This window comes from Oncorhynchus keta, unplaced genomic scaffold (assembly GCF_023373465.1).
Source record: "Oncorhynchus keta strain PuntledgeMale-10-30-2019 unplaced genomic scaffold, Oket_V2 Un_scaffold_1436_pilon_pilon, whole genome shotgun sequence".
NCBI classification, from domain to species: Eukaryota; Metazoa; Chordata; class Actinopteri; order Salmoniformes; family Salmonidae; genus Oncorhynchus; species Oncorhynchus keta.
In genome coordinates, this window is record NW_026290786.1 from 125001 (window position 1) to 146001 (window position 21001).

Sequence of the window (21001 nt, forward strand, 5' to 3'; positions counted from 1 at the left end):
AGTCCAGACCCAGAGAGCACTGACCAGAACACCCCCCACTCTACAGACCTCTGGAGCCAGGAAGACTTCATCTGGGAGCTTCAACCAGTCCAGACCCAGAGAGCACTGACCAGAACACCCCCCACTCTACAGTCCTCTGGAGCCAGGAAGACTTCATCTGGGAGCTTCAACCAGTCCAGACCCAGAGAACACTGACCAGAACACCCCCACTCTACAGTCCTCTGGAGCCAGGAAGACTTCATCTGGGAGCTTCAACCAGTCCAGACCCAGAGAACACTGACCAGAACACCCCCCCACTCTACAGTCCTCTGGAGCCAGGAAGACTTCATCTGGGAGCTTCAACCAGTCCAGACCCAGAGAGCACTGACCAGAACACCCCCCACTCTACAGTCCTCTGGAGCCAGGAAGACTTCATCTGGGAGCTTCAACCAGTCCAGACCCAGAGAACACTGACCAGAACACCCCCCCACTCTACAGACCTCTGGAGCCAGGAAGACTTCATCTGGGAGCTTCAACCAGTCCAGACCCAGAGAGCACTGACCAGAACACCCCCCCACTCTACAGTCCTCTGGAGCCAGGAAGACTTCATCTGGGAGCTTCAACCAGTCCAGACCCAGAGAACACTGACCAGAACACCCCCCACTCTACAGTCCTCTGGAGCCAGGAAGACTTCATCTGGGAGCTTCAACCAGTCCAGACCCAGAGAACACTGACCAGAACACCCCCCCACTCTACAGTCCTCTGGAGCCAGGAAGACTTCATCTGGGAGCTTCAACCAGTCCAGACCCAGAGAACACTGACCAGAACACCCCCCCACTCTACAGTCCTCAGCCAGGAGACTTCATCTGGGAGCTTCAACCAGTCCAGACCCAGAGAGCACTGACCACTCTACAGACCCAGAGAGCACTGACCAGAACACCCCCCCTCTACAGTCCTCTGGAGCCAGGAAGACTTCATCTGGGAGCTTCAACCAGTCCAGACCCAGAGAGCACTGACCAGAACACCCCCACTCTACAGACCCAGAGAGCACTGACCAGAACACCCCCCACTCTACAGTCCTCTGGAGCCAGGAAGACTTCATCTGGGAGCTTCAACCAGTCCAGACCCAGAGAACACTGACCAGAACACCCCCCACTCTACAGACCTCTGGAGCCAGGAAGACTTCATCTGGGAGCTTCAACCAGTCCAGACCCAGAGAACACTGACCAGAACACCCCCCACTCTACAGTCCTCTGGAGCCAGGAAGACTTCATCTGGGAGCTTCAACCAGTCCAGACCCAGAGAACACTGACCAGAACCCCCCCACTCTACAGACCCAGAGAACACTGACCAGAACACCCCCCACTCTACAGACCCAGAGAACACTGACCAGAACACCCCCCACTCTACAGACCCAGAGAGCACTGACCAGAACACCCCCACTCCCCAGACCCAGAGAGCACTGACCAGAACACCCCCCCACTCTACAGACCCAGAGAACACTGACCAGAACACCCCCCCACTCTACAGACCCAGAGAGCACTGACCAGAACACCCCCCACTCTACAGACCCAGAGAGCACTGACCAGAACACCCCCCACTCTACAGACCCAGAGAGCACTGACCAGAACACCCCCACTCTACAGACCCAGAGAGCACTGACCAGAACACCCCCCCACTCTACAGACCCAGAGAGCACTGACCAGAACACCCCCACTCTACAGACCCAGAGAGCACTGACCAGAACACCCCCCACTCTACAGACCCAGAGAGCACTGACCAGAACACCCCCACTCTACAGACCCAGAGAGCACTGACCAGAACACCCCCACTCCCCAGACCCAGAGAGCACTGACCAGAACACCCCCCACTCTACAGACCCAGAGAGCACTGACCAGAACACCCCCCACTCTACAGACCCAGAGAGCACTGACCAGAACACCCCCCACTCTACAGACCCAGAGAGCACTGACCAGAACACCCCCCCACTCTACAGACCCAGAGAGCACTGACCAGAACACCCCCCACTCCCCAGACCCAGAGAGCACTGACCAGAACACCCCCACTCTACAGACCCAGAGAGCACTGACCAGAACACCCCCCACTCTACAGACCCAGAGAGCACTGACCAGAACACCCCCACTCTACAGACCCAGAGAGCACTGACCAGAACACCCCCACCCCCCAGACCCAGAGAGCACTGACCATAACCCCCCCCACTCTACAGACCCAGAGAGCACTGACCAGAACACCCCCACTCTACAGACCCAGAGAGCACTGACCAGAACACCCCCCACTCTACAGACCCAGAGAGCACTGACCAGACAGACGTCAGGGACAAGAACTAGTAACCACAACAACCGAAATATACAGTACGCCTCCCTGACGGAAAACACATCACACACACACACATACTTCATAACCCCCCCGCCAACTGTACAGGCCAGGCCCATGGAGCAGCAGGATTAGCTAGGGATTTCCTTAAATCTCTCTACAGCGGGACACATGTTCTCACGATACTCTTGTCTGTTTAGCATCAGAGGGACACCAACTGTTCAGGGCCGTCAGGTTTGGCCCCTCCACCATCTGTTCAGGCCGTCAGGTCGGCCCCTCCACCAACTGTTCAGGCCGTCAGGTCGGCCCCTCCACCATCTGTTCAGGTCGGCCCCTCCACCAACTGTTCAGGCCGTCAGGTCGGCCCCTCCACCAACTGTTCAGGGCCGTCAGGTCGGCCCCTCCACCAACTGTTCAGGCCGTCAGGTCGGCCCCTCCACCAACTGTTCTGGCCGTCAGGTCGGCCCTCCACCAACTGTTCAGGCCGTCAGGTCAGCCCCTCCACCAACTGTTCAGGCCGCCAGGTCGGCCCCTCCACCAACTGTTCCGGCCGTCAGGTCGGCCCCTCCACCAACTGTTCTGGGCCGTCAGGTAGGCCCCTCCACCAACTGTTCAGGGCCGTCAGGTCGGCCCCTCCACCAACTGTTCAGGCCGTCAGGTCGGCCCCTCCACCAACTGTTCTGGCCGTCAGGTCGGCCCCTCCACCAACTGTTCAGGGCCGTCAGGTCGGCCCCTCCACCATCTGTTCAGGGCCGTCAGGTCGGCCCCTCCACCAACTGTTCAGGCCGTCAGGTCGGCCCCTCCACCAACTGTTCAGGCCGTCAGGTCGGCCCCTCCACCATCTGTTCAGGGCCGTCAGGTAGGCCCCTCCACCAACTGTTCTGGCCGTCAGGTCGGCCCCTCCACCATCTGTTCAGGGCCGTCAGGTCGGCCCCTCCACCATCTGTTCAGGGCCGTCAGGTCGGCCCCTCCACCAACTGTTCAGGCCGTCAGGTCGGCCCCTCCACCAACTGTTCAGGCTGTCAGGTCGACCCCTCCACCACTCCCTCCACCAACTGTTCAGGCCGTCAGGTCGACCCCTCCACCACTCCCTCCACCAACTGTACAGGCCAGGCCCATGGAGCAGCAGGATTAGCTAGGGATTTCCCCTCCACGGGACACGTGTTCTCACGATACTCTTGTCTGTTTAGCATCAGAGGGACACCAACTGTTCAGGGCCGTCAGGTCGGCCCCTCCACCAACTGTTCAGGCCGTCAGGTCGGCCCCTCCACCAACTGTTCTGGCCGTCAGGTCGGCCCCTCCACCAACTGTTCAGGCCGTCAGGTCGGCCCCTCCACCAACTGTTCAGGCCGTCAGGTCGGCCCCTCCACCAACTGTTCAGGGCCGTCAGGTCGGCCCCTCCACCAACTGTTCAGGCCGTCAGGTCGGCCCCTCCACCAACTGTTCAGGCCGTCAGGTCGGCCCCTCCACCAACTGTTCAGGGCCGTCAGGTCGGCCCCTCCACCAACTGTTCAGGCCGTCAGGTCGACCCCTCCACCAACTGTTCCGGCCGTCAGGTCGGCCCCTCCACCAACTGTTCAGGCCGTCAGGTCGACCCCTCCACCACTCCCTCCACCAACTGTTCCGGCCGTCAGGTCGGCCCCTCCACCAACTGTTCAGGCCGTCAGGTCGGCCCCTCCACCAACTGTTCCGGCCGTCAGGTCGGCCCCTCCACCAACTGTTCCGGCCGTCAGGTCGACCCCTTCACCAACTGTTCAGGGCCTTCAGGTTTGGCCCCTCCACCAACTCTTCAGGCCGTCAGGTCAGCCCCTCCACCACTCCCTCCACCAACTGTTCAGGCCGTCAGGTCGACCCCTCCACCACTCCCCTCCACCAACTGTTCTGGCCGTCAGGTCGCCCCTCCACCAACTGTTCTGGCCGTCAGGTCGGCCCCTCCACCAACTGTTCTGGCCGTCAGGTCGGCCCCTCCACCAACTGTTCTGGCCGTCAGGTCGGCCCCTCCACCAACTGTTCAGGCCGTCAGGTCGGCCCCTCCACCAACTGTTCAGGCCGTCAGGTCGACCCCTCCACCACTCCCTCCACCAACTGTTCAGGTCGGCCCCTCCACCATCTGTTCCGGCCATCAGGTCGACCCCTTCACCAACTGTTCCGGCCGTCAGGTCGGCCCCTCCACCAACTGTTCAGGCCGTCAGGTCGGCCCCTCCACCACTCCCTCCACCAACTGAACATCAGGTCAGCCCCTCCACCACTCCCTCCACCAACTGTTCAGGCCGTCAGGTCAGCCCCTCCACCACTCCCTCCACCAACTGTTCAGGCCGTCAGGTCAGCCCCTCCACCAACTGTTCAGGCCGTCAGGTCAGCCCCTCCACCACTCCCTCCACCAACTGTTCAGGCCATCAGGTCGACCCCTCCACCAACTGTTCAGGCCGTCAGGTCAGCCCCTCCACCAACTGTTCAGGCCGTCAGGTCAGCCCCTCCACCACTCCTCCACCAACTGTTCAGGCCGTCAGGTCAGCCCCTCCACCACTCCCTCCACCAACTGTTCAGGCCGTCAGGTCGGCCCCTCCACCAACTGTTCCGGCCGTCAGGTCGGCCCCTCCACCAACTGTTCAGGCCGTCAGGTCGGCCCCTCCACCAACTGTTCTGGCCGTCAGGTCGGCCCCTCCACCAACTGTTCTGGCCGTCAGGTCGGCCCCTCCACCAACTGTTCAGGCCGTCAGGTCGGCCCCTCCACCAACTGTTCAGGCCGCCAGGTCGGCCCCTCCACCAACTGTTCAGGCCGTCAGGTCGGCCACTCCACCAACTGTTCAGGCCGTCAGGTCGACCTCCACCAACTGTTCAGGCCGTCAGGTGGAGCCCCTCCACCAACTGTTCCGGCCAAAGGTCAGGTCGACCCCTCCACCAACTGTTCAGGCCGCCAGGTCGACCCCTCCACCACTCCCTCCACCAACTGTTCCGCCGCCAGGTCGGCCCTCCACCAACTGTTCAGGCCGTCAGGTCGGCCCCTCCACCAACTGTTCCGGCCGTCAGGTCGGCCCCTCCACCAACTGTTCCGGCCGTCAGGTCGACCCCTTCACCAACTGTTCAGGGCCTTCAGGTTTGGCCCCTCCACCAACTCTTCAGGCCGTCAGGTCAGCCCCTCCACCACTCCCTCCACCAACTGTTCAGGCCGTCAGGTCGACCCCTCCACCACTCCCTCCACCAACTGTTCAGGTCGGCCCCTCCACCAACTGTTCTGGCCGTCAGGTCGGCCACTCCACCAACTGTTCTGGCCGTCAGGTCGGCCCCTCCACCAACTGTTCTGGCCGTCAGGTCGACCCCTCCACCAACTGTTCAGGCCGTCAGGTCGACCCCTCCACCATCTGTTCCGGCCATCAGGTCGACCCCTTCACCAACTGTTACGGCCATCAGGTCGACCCCTCCACCAACTGTTCCGGCCGTCAGGTCGGCCCCTCCACCACTCCCTCCACCAACTGTTCAGGCCGTCAGGTCAGCCCCTCCACCACTCCCTCCACCAACTGTTCAGGCCGTCAGGTCAGCCCCTCCACCACTCCCTCCACCAACTGTTCAGGCCGTCAGGTCAGCCTCCACAACTGTTCAGGCCGCCAGGTCAGCCCCTTCACCACTCCCTCCACCAACTGTTCAGGCCGTCAGGTCAGCCCTCCACCAACTGTTCAGGCCGTCAGGTCAGCCCCTCCACCACTCCCTCCACCAACTGTTCAGGCCATCAGGTCGACCCTCCACCAACTGTTCAGGCCGTCAGGTCAGCCCCTCCACCAACTGTTCAGGCCGCAGGTCAGCCCTCCACCACTCCCTCCACCAACTGTTCAGGCCGTCAGGTCAGCCCCTCCACCACTCCCTCCACCAACTGTTCAGGCCGTCAGGTCGGCCCCTCCACCACTCCTCCACCAACTGTTCAGGGCCGTCAGGTCGGCCCTCCACCACTCCCTCCACCAACTGTTCAGGCCGTCAGGTCGGCCCCTCCACCACTCCCTCCACCAACTGTTCAGGCCGTCAGGTCGGCCCCTCCACCAACTGTTCTGGCCGTCAGGTCGGCCCCTCCACCAACTGTTCCGGCCGTCAGGTCGGCCCCTCCACCAACTGTTCCGGCCGTCAGGTCGGCCCCTCCACCATCTGTTCAGGGCCGTCAGGTCGCCCCCTCCACCAACTGTTCTGGCCGTCAGGTCGGCCCCTCCACCAACTGTTCTGGCCGTCAGGTCGGCCCCTCCACCACTCCCTCCACCAACTGTTCAGGCCGTCAGGTCAGCCCCTCCACCACTCCCTCCACCAACTGTTCAGGCCATCAGGTCGGCCCCTCCACCAACTGTTCAGGCCGTCAGGTCAGCCCCTCCACCACTCCCTCCACCAACTGTTCAGGCCGTCAGGTCGACCCCTCCACCACTCCCTCCACCAACTGTTCAGGCCGTCAGGTCGACCCCTCCACCAACTGTTCAGGCCGTCAGGTCGACCCCTCCACCACTCCCTCCACCAACTGTTCAGGCCGTCAGGTCAGCCCCTCCACCACTCCCTCCACCAACTGTTCAGGCCATCAGGTCGACCCCTCCACCAACTGTTCTGGCCGTCAGGTCGGCCCCTCCACCAACTGTTCAGGCCGTCAGGTCAGCCCCTCCACCACTCCCTCCACCAACTGTTCAGGCCGTCAGGTCGACCCCTCCACCACTCCCTCCACCAACTGTTCAGGCCGTCAGGTCGACCCCTCCACCAACTGTTCAGGCCGTCAGGTCGACCCCTCCACCACTCTCTCCACCAACTGTTCTGGCCGTCAGGTCGGCCCCTCCACCAACTGTTCTGGCCGTCACGTCGGCCCCTCCACCAACTGTTCTGGCCGTCACGTAGGCCCCTCCACCAACTGTTCCGGCCGTCAGGTTCGGCCCCTCCACCAACTGTTCAGGCCGTCAGGTCGGCCCCTCCACCAACTGTTCAGGCCGTCAGGTCAGCCCCTCCACCACTCCCTCCACCAACTGTTCAGGCCGTCAGGTCGACCCCTCCACCACTCCCTCCACCAACTGTTCAGGGCCGTCAGGTCGCCCCCTCCACCAACTGTTCTGGCCGTCAGGTCGGCCCCTCCACCAACTGTTCTGGCCGTCAGGTCGGCCCCTCCACCAACTGTTCAGGCCGTCAGGTCGACCCCTCCACCATCTGTTCCGGCCATCAGGTCGAACCCTTCACCAACTGTTCAGGCCGTCAGGTCGACCCTCCACCACTCCCTCCACCAACTGTTCAGGTCGGCCCCTCCACCATCTGTTCCGGCCAACCCTTCACCAACTGTTCCGGCCATCAGGTCGACCCCTCCACCACTCCCTCCACCAACTGTTCAGGTCGGCCCCTCCACCAACTGTTCTGGCCGTCAGGTCGGCCCCTCCACCAACTGTTCAGGCCGTCAGGTCGGCCCCTCCACCAACTGTTCAGGCCGTCAGGTCGACCCCTCCACCACTCCCTCCACCAACTGTTCAGGTCGGCCCCTCCACCATCTGTTCCGGCCATCAGGTCGACCCCTTCACCAACTGTTCCGGCCGTCAGGTTCGGCCCCTCCACCAACTGTTCAGGCCGTCAGGTCGGCCCCTCCACCACTCCCTCCACCAACTGTTCAGGCCGTCAGGTCAGCCCCTCCACCACTCCCTCCACCAACTGTTCAGGCCATCAGGTCGACCCCTCCACCAACTGTTCTGGCCGTCAGGTCGGCCCCTCCACCAACTGTTCAGGCCGTCAGGTCAGCCCCTCCACCACTCCCTCCACCAACTGTTCAGGCCGTCAGGTCGACCCCTCCACCACTCCCTCCACCAACTGTTCAGGCCGTCAGGTCGACCCCTCCACCACTCCCTCCACCAACTGTTCAGGCCGTCAGGTCAGCCCCTCCACCACTCCCTCCACCAACTGTTCAGGCCGTCAGGTCAGCCCCTCCACCACTCCCTCCACCAACTGTTCAGGCCGTCAGGTCAGCCCCTCCACCACTCCCTCCACCAACTGTTCAGGCCGTCAGGTCGGCCCCTCCACCACTCCCTCCACCAACTGTTCAGGCCGTCAGGTCAGCCCCTCCACCACTCCCTCCACCAACTGTTCAGGCCGTCAGGTCGGCCCCTCCACCACTCCCTCCACCAACTGTTCAGGCCGTCAGGTCGGCCCCTCCACCAACTGTTCTGGCCGTCAGGTCGGCCCCTCCACCAACTGTTCAGGCCGTCAGGTCGGCCCCTCCACCAACTGTAGCAGAAGTGTAGCCTATAGCCTATAGCAGAAACGTGGCCTATAGCAGAAACGTAGCCTATAGCCTATAGCAGAAACATAGCCTATAGCCTATAGCAGAAACGTAGCCTATAGCCTATAACAGAAACATAGCCTATAGCCTATAGCAGAAACGTAGCCTATAGCAGAAACGTAGCCTATAGCCTATAGCAGAAACATAGCCTATAGCCTATAGCAGAAACGTAGCCTATAGCCTATAGCAGAAACGTAGCCTATAGCAGAAACATAGCCTATAGCCTATAGCAGAAACATAGCCTATAGCAGAAACGTAGCCTATAGCCTATAGCAGAAACATAGCCTATAGCCTATAGCAGAAACGTAGCCTATAGCAGAAACATAGCCTATAGCCTATAGCAGAAACGTAGCCTATAGCCTATAGCAGAAACATAGCCTATAGCCTATAGCAGAAACATAGCCTATAGCCTATAGCAGAAACATAGCCTATAGCCTATAGCAGAAACATAGCCTATAGCCTATAGCAGAAACGTAGCCTATAGCCTATAGCAGAAACATAGCCTATAGCCTATAGCAGAAACGTAGCCTATAGCCTATAGCAGAAACATAGCCTATAGCCTATAGCAGAAACGTAGCCTATAGCAGAAACATAGCCTATAGCAGAAACGTAGCCTATAGCAGAAACATAGCCTATAGCCTATAGCAGAAACGTAGCCTATAGCCTATAGCAGAAACATAGCCTATAGCCTATAGCAGAAACATAGCCTATAGCAGAAACATAGCCTATAGCCTATAGCAGAAACATAGCCTATAGCCTATAGCAGAAACATAGCCTATAGCAGAAACATAGCCTATAGCCTATAGCAGAAACATAGCCTATAGCCTATAGCAGAAACATAGCCTATAGCCTATAGCAGAAACATAGCCTATAGCCTATAGCAGAAACATAGCCTATAGCCTATAGCAGAAACATAGCCTATAGCCTATAGCAGAAACGTAGCCTAAAGCAGGGATCATCAACAATATTCAGCTGAGGGACGCTGTTTTTTCTGGAGCGGATGGTCGGGGGGCCCTGAACATAATTACAAATCATGTGTAGACTGCAAATTGATTACTAGAAGCCCAAACAGATATGTTTGACTAAAATAATAATTTCAAATGGTGATTACATTTGTATAGGATCATGTGTCTCTCTATTATGGTGGGAATAATTGGAAACATAACATTTCCTGGGTGTTTTTACAGTCTTATGTCCAAAAATGGGGGGGGGAATCATTTGGGGGCCAAATAAAACCACCTTCCAGCCACACGTTGGGGAACCCGGGCCTATAACCTAGGCCTACTCCAAACTATACACTGTCAGCCATGCATTTAACTTTTTTTTTTTGCCGACAGTGATTGGGTTATATTATCAGCCTAAATTATGACTATCCAATCTACTCATCACATTATCTTACATCAGTATGCAAATGTAATGATGCTACGAATGCTTATTAATCATAAAAAAAAGTGCATTTTTATAGTGAAAATAAGCTTCCCCCAAACTTTAAACTCACACACTGCCTACGACCCTGTGCCTTTATCACAGTCGACAACACACATATGTTATAGTAAGAATAGGCACGTCATGAAATCAAACAGAATGAAAGAGAACATACAGAATAACAGCCCTGGGGTTTATGCCTTTTTAATCCGGCCCCCGGAGAGAGGGGGGGTACTTCTGCAGTTTTAAGGAGTGACAGCTGCCAAAAGTGGCTGTAGTTTAGCACCTTAGTCACTGGTTACATGACTACCCGGTAATCAGGCAGCAGCATGCTATAAACCACACATCTCTGTTGGGTGATATATAGCGAACAAGACATTCTATGAAATCACAGATTCTGACATGGGGTGAACTGGGTGGATGGCTGGCAGCAATGGGTACCCCATTCACAAATCAAATAGCCAATAAATCAAAAATAGTGTGAATATTTAAATACATAACCAGACAATTTAACTTCCGTTAGCTAACGAGTCAGATTTTTTATTTAACCTTTATTTAACCAGGTAAGCTAGTTGAGAACATTTACAAGCTAGTTCTCATTTACAACTGCGACCTGGCCCAGATAAAGCAAAGCAGTTCGACAGATACAACACTGAGTTACACATGGAATGATACTTCATGCACTCACCTTGCGGGCTGCCGCCAGCGTTTCAACCAGTTGCAACAATTCGCCATCAGACTAAACATTGCTGTCCAAACTCAGATAATTGTCGGAAAAGATTCATGTAGCAGCGATTCTGAATGGATCAAATGCCTCTATTCGGCATTTCAGCTCATTATCACCATCCAGCTGCATGAGTTAGGCCTATAGGGGCCAATAAAAGTGCCATTCTTTGACATCGTCGGATTGTCAAACTAAAAACACTAGCCACAGCTCGTACTAGTGAGTGTACTTGCTGTTTAACTATATCATTGTTATTACTTTACCTACCTACACAAATTAGCTAGCTAGAACAAAGTGTTAAAAAATAAATAAAATCCTAACTATTTAAAAGCAATATAACATATTGGCCAGCTTGTAACGTTAGCTAGAACTAGCTAATACCATTAGCATGTACGTTTCCTTGCTAAACTACACTAGCAAACTATTATTATGTTTAGTATTTTTCACAAACTGCTAAGATAGCGGCTAGACAATGTTAACAAGCTAGGCTAACTTAGCTAGCAATACAATGTAGCTAGCTAACGTTATAGTTAGCGAAACTAGCGATAGCATACAATTTAGGCGCTGCTAGCGTCCTTAGCTAGTTTTACGTACAGCTGGCGTTGTCAGGTAAAACAAAACAACAACAAAAGTAAAGGTAATATTCTTTTGTAAAGATCTGTTCAGTGAGAAAAAATATTTCTGGTATCCGTTTTTTTTTGTGTGTGTTTACGACCGTTGTCGTGTTCGGCTGCTATGGCTACAAGAGCCGTGGGGGGACGTCATCATCAGTGGTCGAGAAATCAGGCACCCCCTCTTTTAGAGGACGTTCCTAGATACCACAGCCACAAAGTCATACTTATGGCTAAACTCTTGACTATTCCTACAATTTCTTAAAAATCTGGGTTTAAACATAACCTTAAGCACACTGCTAACCTTATGCTTAAAACCTTTAAATGAAGTCTTTTAAAAAATGCTTTGTGGCTGTGGTAACTAGTGGCAATCTTTACTGTAAAAGTCTGCACCAGCACCTTCTGTGGACAAAGCGTGGAACTACACGGGTCTAATAAATATGACCAGTGTTCTGGCTTTAACAGAAATCCTTAAATCTATTGACGCACCCCTCGTGTCAATCTAAATAACATCCCCAGCTAAATCTGTCTGGTGAAGTTAGAGAAATGTTTTTGCATGGGCTGCGTTTCAATTGCAAAAATCGCTGAAGTTGGAGACTTTTATCTCCCTCACCAACTTCAAACATCTGCTATTTGAGCAGCTAACCGATCGCTGCCGCTGTACATAGTCTATCGGTAAATAGCCCACCCATTTTTACCTACCTCATCCCCATAGTTTTTATTTATTTTATTTTCTGCTCTTTTGCACACCAATATCTCTACCTGTACATGACCATCTGATCATTTATCACTCCAGTGTTAATCTGCAAAATTGTAATTATAGATATACAACAAACACTTAAAAAACCTTAAACAAACAAACATTATTCCACTGTCTTTTTTGCTATTTATGTGTTATTCAAATCGGTTTCTGTGGGCTGAATTAGTAAAGACCAAATTCACAATTTTATCTATTTTTTTGTTTTTAATATACAGAAAAAAAAGGAGGTCCTAAAAATTCTAAATAAACCATGGTATAAGCATGGTAAAACAAGTCCCGTATGTTAACGGTCACCTGAAATGTCAAACTAAGCTAAGTGACTGATGTACATAAAACCCCATGGCATCAGAAATAACTAGCAGTCAATTTACCCACGATACATTACGGTATCGATCCGCTCAAACACAGCTAAATGCCTTTTGAGAAGGGAGGCAAGGAGAGGAAGATTACAACGAATCAATGAAAGATGAATTGGAGGGAGAAAAATAAAGAGGGCCCACCCCACAGTGATCACACCTTGACACAGTTCTTCCCCACCTTATGCATGGCCTGATAACTCTTGATAAATAAAAAGACTCGGCCGACTTATACCAGTTTAATAACATGTCTTTTTTTATTATTTTACACCAAGAACTTGCTGATATACAAACCCGTTTCAAAACACCCAGTAAATAATAAGCCATTCGAACTCGTCACCTATTTAGTGGGAGCCAAATAGAAAAACCCCATGTAAATAATACATTACACCTGTTGCCACTGTTCTGTTGGGTTCAGTAGAACAGTCAGTCACCTGGTGGGCTGCCGCCTCGCTGACATCACAATAGATCTCTTTTTTTATTTTTTAAACGCTTCTATGAGCTTCTGACATCACAATAGTTATTTCTCTTAAAAAAAAAAAAAAAAATTAATGGGGAAGTGATGTCAGAAGCTCATAGAAGCGTTTAGTCTCGTCCATGTGTTGAGCAATAGACAATATCAACACACTGGTTTCTGAACGCAGCGTTGTTGGTTGGGGACAGATGGGGCAGATTAATACACGTAACAAGTTCCTAACCTCTTTTATAAAATATGAGTCCCAAGTAGCACCCTGGCCTATTCCTTATAGTTAACCCAAATGGTGCCCCTGGTCTACTCCTTATAGTTAACCCAAATGGGGCCCCTGGTCTATTCCTTATAGTTAACCCAAATGGGGCCCCTGGCCTATTCCTTATAGTTAACCCAAATGGGGCCCCTGGCCTACTCCTTATAGTTAACCCAAATAGGGCCCCTGGCCTACTCCTTATAGTTAACCCAAATGGGGCCCCTGGCCTATTCCTTATAGTTAACCCAAATGGGGCCCCTGGCCTACTCCTTATAGTTAACCCAAATGGGGCCCCTGGCCTACTCCTTATAGTTAACCCAAATAGGGCCCCTGGCCTATTCCTTATAGTTAACCCAAATGGGGCCCCTGGCCTATTCCTTATAGTTAACCCAAATGGGGCCCCTGGCCTACTCCTTATAGTTAACCCAAATGGGGCCCCTGGCCTATTCCTTATAGTTAACCCAAATGGGGCCCCTGGCCTACTCCTTATAGTTAACCCAAATGGGGCCCCTGGCCTACTCCTTATAGTTAACCCAAATGGGGCCCCTGGCCCCAAGTAGTACACAAGGAACCGTTTGGGACAGGGACGTACATTGAACAACAGCTGACAGCATAGTTCTGGTTGTGTGGAGACCGACTGACATCGCGTCAACTCATCCCAGACAGATATACAAAAGAGTGAAACTTAAAATGTGCATTAAACTATAATATTGATTAAAGTCACACGCAAAAAGATGAAGAGTCAATTTTAAATATGGAATGTTGTTTAGTCCTGATGGCTAATATGGTCAAACAGGTTGTTGTTGTTTAGTCCTGATGGCTAATATGGTCAAACAGGTTGTTGTTGTTGTTTAGTCCTGATGGCTAATATGGTCAAACAGGATGTTGTTGTTTAGTCCTGATGGCTAATATGGTCAAACAGGTTGTTGTTGTTTAGTCCTGATGGCTAATATGGTCAAACAGGTTGTTGTTTAGTCCTGATGGCTAATATGGTCAAACAGGTTGTTGTTTAGTCCTGATGGCTAATATGGTCAAACAGGTTGTTGTTTAGTCCTGATGGCTAATATGGTCAAACAGGTTGTTGTTTAGTCCTGATGGCTAATATGGTCAAACAGGTTGTTGTTGTTGTTTAGTCCTGATGGCTAATATGGTCAAACAGGATGTTGTTGTTTAGTCCTGATGGCTAATATGGTCAAACAGGATGTTGTTGTTGTTTAGTCCTGATGGCTAATATGGTCAAACAAACCTGATGGCTAATATGGTCAAACAGGTTGTTGTTGTTTAGTCCTGATGGCTAATATGGTCAAACAGGTTGTTGTTGTTTAGTCCTGATGGCTAATATGGTCAAACAGGTTGTTGTTGTTTAGTCCTGATGGCTAATATGGTCAAACAGGATGTTGTTGTTTAGTCCTGATGGCTAATATGGTCAAACAGGTTGTTGTTGTTTAGTCCTGATGGCTAATATGGTCAAACAGGTTGTTGTTGTTGTTGTTTAGTCCTGATGGCTAATATGGTCAAACAGGTTGGTTGTTGTTGTTTAGTCCTGATGGCTAATATGGTCAAACAGGTTGTTGTTGTTTAGTCCTGATGGCTAATATGGTCAAACAGGTTGTTGTTGTTTAGTCCTGATGGCTAATATGGTCAAACAGGTTGTTGTTGTTTAGTCCTGATGGCTAATATGGTCAAACAGGTTGTTGTTGTTGTTGTTTAGTCCTGATGGCTAATATGGTCAAACAGGATGTTGTTGTTGTTGTTTAGTCCTGATGGCTAATATGGTCAAACAGGTTGTTGTTGTTGTTTAGTCCTGATGGCTAATATGGTCAAACAGGTTGTTGTTGTTGTTTAGTCCTGATGGCTAATATGGTCAAACAGGTTGTTGTTGTTTAGTCCTGATGGCTAATATGGTCAAACAGGATGTTGTTGTTGTTTAGTCCTGATGGCTAATATGGTCAAACAGGTTGTTGTTGTTATTGTTGTTTAGTCCTGATGGCTAATATGGTCAAAAACTGATGGCTAATATGGTCAAACAGGTTGTTGTTGTTTAGTCCTGATGGCTAATATGGTCAAACAGGTTGTTGTTGTTTAGTCCTGATGGCTAATATGGTCAAACAGGTTGTTGTTGTTTAGTCCTGATGGCTAATATGGTCAAACAGGTTGTTGTTGTTGTTGGTGACACTTTGCACATTGCAGACACAATTGTCTCAAATGGCAACCTATTCCCTACATACAGGGCCGGATTAATGCAGGGGCTTACCGTGGCTGAAGCCCCTGGGCCCAGGCCTGTGGGGGGCCAAGACACTTATATACAGTATATATTAGATAGAGATATTTTTATTTATTTACTGCAACCGCCAACCACAGGAGGATTCAGGAGCCTGCTGTCAATGAGTTTTAGACAGCCTGCTGCCGCTCTGCTAATTATCAGACAGGGGAGAGGAGGAGGCGGCAGGGGCATCCACGTGGGTAACTGGGCGGGGCCCTGCCTTGATTGGGTAACTGGGCGGGGCCCTGCCTTGATTGGGTAACTGATTTAATAAAATAAAACTGCATAATAAATAAATGTGATGGGTCAATTGGTGCGAGTCAGGGGCTGGACCCCAAGAAGAAAAAAAAAAAAAAAAATATATATATATAAAATAATATTGAGTTATAAAAAAAGTATCCAATTACAGGAGCATGCTCTCAATGAACAGAATTTAGTCACAGAGGATCAATAGTAAAAAAAAAAACATAATAACTGGTAAGAATTTGATGAAATACATGTAATTGCCAAAATAAAGGAAACACATACATAAATTTCTTAAATAGGTGTTGTGTCACCACGAGCTGCCAGAACAGCTTCAATGCACCTTGACATAGATTCTACAAGTGGACCTGGACCATGCCAGGAAAATGGAATACCCCACACATATACAAACTTCTGTATCCCCTCATTTACTCAAGGGTTTCCTTTATTTGGACAGTTACCGGTTGCCTAACAACACGATATGGAAATATACACGTTGTTGCGTTGTGGGTCGTAGACATCTAATCCATAGAAGAGGTTTTGGAGCCTCTTGGCAGTTTGACTGTTAAACTCACTAGGGAGGGTTTGGGGTTTAAGTGACAAGTGCAATAGCAAAAAGATGAGCAATATAAAATAAAATAAAATTTGTTAGTGTGTGTTAAATATTTGAACATTTTGTATAGTTAACATCCCTGCATAACATCAGTTCTCACATCTTCAGGAGTCATTCCTTGACCCCGGCAATAAGTCTCCGTGGCCCAAATTATTCCCTTTTAATAGTACACTGCTTTTGACCAGGGCTCACATAGGGTAGTGCACTATAGAGGGAATAAGATGCCAATTGGGAGGAAAACCCCTGGACCCATTGACCAATAGAAGAGAAGCAGGAAGTAGCAGGTTGGATTCCAGGCACTTCTTCAGTCCAAAGTAAATACGGTCAAAAACAAAGAATATATTAACTATCCAGGTCTCATAGTGTCCGCCTCATAAGTCCTTCAGGCTTTAGTTTAGAGACGCTTCCTGGTCGACGAAATCGAAAAGAAAAAAAAAGAAAAAAAAATTCGGTCAGCCCAAAAAGACCCCTTGAACTTTGGATTTGAGGTCAGGGTTCAAAGGTCGTAGGTCACTCCTATGACCATGGGAGACCGAACACGGAAGAATGGTCACAACCCTTTTACTGTTCTCCGTCTTCTGCTGTAGCCAACCGGCCAACTTCAGTCACATCCCAGGCCAGTCAGCAAGTCATGTAAAAGAGTTAACGCTTTAAGAATCCTCTACAATAAAACGGGTAGCAGGGTTGAGAGGTGTCTTCTGTTGTAGCCGCCTCAGATTGCCAGCCTCAGTCACAAGGGGAGGCCTGGCACGGCTGTCCCAGACCAGCCAGCAAGTCATGTTAAGAGTCCTGTAAGCCCTGGTCGTCCCTCAGTGAGGTAGCAGGGTCGAAAGGGGTTCAACACTCCTAGCAGGGGTTGGGAGGGGTTCAGCCCCCACACCGCCCCATTCCCAGCAGCACATCCAAACATGTCCTCTTGTCTATCAGCTTTCACGAGCTACCTGAAACAATAGTAAATCACAAACCATAAATCAGCATCTGGAGCTTTCAGCATAAAAACAATATGGAGGAACAATCACATAAAATTATTTCTATAATCTACTACACTTTGAGGAGGTTTACCAGACACAATCTACTACAGGAGGTTTACCAGACACATAATCTACTACAGGAAGTTTACCAGACACATAATCTACCACAGGAGTTTACCAGACACATAATCTACCACAGGAGGTTTACCAGACACATAATCTACCACAGGAGGTTTACCAGACACATAATCTACCAAAGGAGGTTTACAGGAGGAGGTTTACCAGACACATAATCTACCACAGGAGGTTTACCAGACACATAATCTACCACAGGAGGTTTACCAGACACATAATCTACCACAGGAGGTTTACCAGACACATAATCTTACAGGAGGTTTACCAGACACATAATCTACACATACCAGACACATAATCTACCACAGGAGGTTTACCAGACACATAATCTACTACAGGAGGTTTACCAGACACATAATCTACCACAGGAGGTTTACCAGACACATAATCTACTACAGGAGGTTTACCAGACACATAATCTACTACAGGAGGTTTACCAGACACATAATCTACTACAGGAGGTTTACCAGACACATAATCTACTACAGGAGGTTTACCAGACACAATCTACCACAGGAGGTTTACCAGACACATAATCTACTACAGGAAGTTTACCAGACACATAATCTACTACAGGAAGTTTACCAGACACATAATCTACTACAGGAGGTTTACCAGACACATAATCTACTACAGGAGGTTTACCAGACACATAATCTACCACAGGAGGTTTACCAGACACATAATCTACTACAGGAGGTTTACCAGACACATAATCTACTACAGGAGGTTTACCAGACACATAATCTACTACAGGAGGTTTACCAGACACATAATCTACTACAGGAGGTTTACCAGACACATAATCTACTACAGGAGGTATACCAGACACAATCTACCACAGGAGGTTTACCAGACACATAATCTACTACAGGAAGTTTACCAGACACATAATCTACTACAGGAGGTTTACCAGACACAATCTACTACAGGAGGTTTACCAGACACATAATCTACCACAGGAGGTTTACCAGACACATAATCTACCACAGGAGGTTTACCAGACACATAATCTACTACAGGAGGTTTACCAGACACATAATCTACTACAGGAGGTTTACCAGACACATATTCTACTACAGGAGGTTTACCAGACACATAATCTACCACAGGAGGTTTACCAGACACATAATCTACCACAGCAGGTTTACCAGACACATAATCTACCACAGGAGGTTTACCAGAAACATAATCTACTACAGGAGGTCTTACCAGACACATAATCTACTACAGGAGGTTTACCAGAAACATAATCTACTACAGGAGGTTTACCAGACACATAATCTACCACAGGAGGGACACATAATCTACTACAGGAGGTTTAAGACAGATAATCTACTACAGGAGGTTTACCAGACATAACATACAGGTTTACCAGACACATATTAAGAGTAGTCTGGGACTAAGAATCCTTTGATTCCACGTTGAGATTGTTTTTAAATCCACGACTTCTAGGCTTAAATTTGCATCCGGAAACAGCTCCTAAATTACCTTGTATTAACTATCATTTTTTAATTTTTTAATTCAATCAACGAGAAATCAAATCCCTTAAGTAGACAAATATGTTAACAAGTCACAATGTCATACTTACTGTCCTCGTCTGAGTCAAAGCCGAAAAGGGTTGCGCACTTCTTCAGCGAGACGTGCGTCTGCAACTCTTCTCCTCTGTCGAAGGACAAGAAACACTTGGCACAGCGCTGCCTATGGACGGACGGTGTCGCCGTGGTCCCCGACGCCTCCGCCACGAGGTCCGGGCGCGTCGGAGAGAAGCGAGGGGTCCAGGACATCTCTTTCCTGCGTTTTGGCATGGTGGTGTAACGCTCGTCTAGGTAAGCCGTGGGTGGAGGCCGGATGTATGGCCTGTTGTTCATCTTCCCAAAGAAAGTTGAGTTTTTCGTTTCCTCCTTGATAGGGGGTTTGGGAGTATTTGTAGGGGCTTTGGGAGTATTTGTAGGGGCTTTGGGAGTATTTGTAGGGGCTTTGGGAGTATTTGTAGGGGCTTTGGGAGTATTTGTAGGGGCTTTGGGAGTAGCGGGTTTATGATTTCGTGGGTCACATTTCTTGGATTTGGAAACTGTACTCGTATTAAGACTTTTCTGGTATTTTGGCGATTCTTTAGTGATGTCCTTTAAGTGTCCGTTAACCATCTTCTGGTCACAGACATTGCTAGCTGTTGAGTCTGATGTTTCCACCAATGGTTTATCATCTTCTTCCTTTGATTTACTTCCTACCACTTCTGTGACTTCATTAACATGTGTCTCTGGACCAGAGGTCTTTGACTTCACAGGTTTTTTGGAGGTCTTCCTGGGTTCTTTGCTAACAGGCCCCTTGGGTTCTTTGCTAACAGGCCCCTTGGGTTCTTTGCTAACAGGCCCCTTGGGTTCTTTGCTAACAGGCCCCTTGGGTTCTTTGCTAACAGGCCCCTTGGGTTCTAACAGGCCCCTTGGGTTCTTTGCTAACAGGCCCCTTGGGTTCTTTGCTAACAGGCCCCTTGGGTTCTTTGCTAACAGGCCCCTTGGGTTCTTTGCTAACAGGCCCCTTGGGTTCTTTGCTAACAGGCCCCTTGGGTTCTTTGCTAACCGGCCCCTTGGGTTCTTTGCTAACAGGCCCCTTGGGTTCTTTGCTAACAGGCCCCTTGGGTTCTTTGCTAACAGGCCTCTTGGGTTCTTTTAACAGGCCTCTTGGGCTAACAGGCCTCTTGGGTTCCTTAACTCTTTGTTTCTTTAGAACTCGTGTTTTCTTTAACTTCTCGGTCACCATGGGTAATTTCTCGGTGACTTTCGGAGTGACGGTGGGAGGAACAGGTTGGGTGTCCTCGTCTGTGCTAACGCTTGACATCTTCCTGGGGTCTTTTCCAACACTCGGTTTCTTTACAAGTTGCGTTTTCTCTAACTTTTCTGTCACTTTTGTGTCGGTAGCTGGATCCAGTTGGGTATCTTTTTCTTTGCTAACGTTCGGTTTCTTAATAACTCGCATTTTCTTCAACTTGTTTATAATTTTTAGCTTTTTGGTAACTTTTTCAGTGGCGGTAATCGTGGTGGAGGTGGTTGGACCAGTTGGGGTATAATTGTCTTCGCTAATGTTCTGTCTCTTTACAGCCCACGCTTTCTTTACCTTTTGAATCATCTTTAACTTCTTGCTCGCTTGCTCAGCTTTTTCATTGGACGTGGTGACGGGAGTGTTTGGAGCGTCCATTTTCTTACCAACACACCATTTCCTCTTAACCTGCAATTTCCTCAACCTATTTGTTACCTTTACAGAGGCGGTAGAGGGGTCAGTAGTACGAGGATCCGTGTCTCTATGAACATGCCGTTTCTTCGCGACCTGTGTTTTCTTTAACGTCTTGGTCAAGTCATACTTCCTGGTTACCTTAGTAGTGAGGTCAATTGCCGATCCCTCCTTTTCTCTAAGAGGCCATCGTCTCTTAACACCCTGCATCATCTTCCGTAGCTTATTCCTCCCCGTCTTACACGGTTTAGTCACGTTAACAGAGGTGGTATTGGTGACGAGGGTAGAGGAAACCGATTCATCCTTCCCTTCCTTTGGAAGACGATAGTGTTCTAGTTCGTGGCGGTTCAGCTCCGGAAG

General features: G+C 50.4%; 3 long non-coding RNA genes across 51 annotated transcripts in view; 1 reads left to right on the forward strand and 2 right to left on the reverse strand.

Moving 5' to 3' along the window:
* LOC127927472 (uncharacterized) overlaps positions 1–1292 on the reverse strand; it is a 1409-nt gene extending 117 nt beyond the window's left edge. Inside the window, exons 1-3 of the long non-coding RNA XR_008127671.1 lie at positions 1145–1292; positions 480–739; positions 1–134 (exon numbers count right to left, since the gene is read on the reverse strand). The exon at positions 1–134 is cut by the window's left edge and continues 117 nt beyond it. This is a non-coding gene — a long non-coding RNA (uncharacterized LOC127927472). The remainder of the gene's footprint in view (positions 135–479; positions 740–1144) is intronic.
* Positions 1293–12688: 11396 nt separating this feature from the next.
* On the reverse strand, positions 12689–14671 carry LOC127927475 (uncharacterized). 3 transcript variants are annotated; one of them, XR_008127723.1, is made up of 2 exons: positions 14435–14671; positions 12689–14127 (listed from the first exon to the last, which is right to left on the reverse strand). It is a non-coding gene; the product is annotated as an uncharacterized LOC127927475 (long non-coding RNA). The 3 variants fall into 3 exon arrangements; XR_008127725.1 differs by having other exon boundaries at positions 12689–14323; XR_008127724.1 differs by having other exon boundaries at positions 12689–14364.
* Positions 13841–15357, forward strand: LOC127927474 (uncharacterized). 47 transcript variants are annotated; one of them, XR_008127673.1, is made up of 6 exons: positions 13841–13987; positions 14111–14192; positions 14228–14303; positions 14500–14663; positions 14756–14878; positions 15219–15357. It is a non-coding gene; the product is annotated as an uncharacterized LOC127927474 (long non-coding RNA). The 47 variants fall into 47 exon arrangements; XR_008127718.1 differs by having other exon boundaries at positions 13841–14028; positions 14070–14192; positions 15219–15348; XR_008127690.1 differs by having other exon boundaries at positions 13841–14025; positions 14070–14192; positions 15219–15347.
* The last annotated feature ends 5644 nt before the right edge of the window (positions 15358–21001 follow it).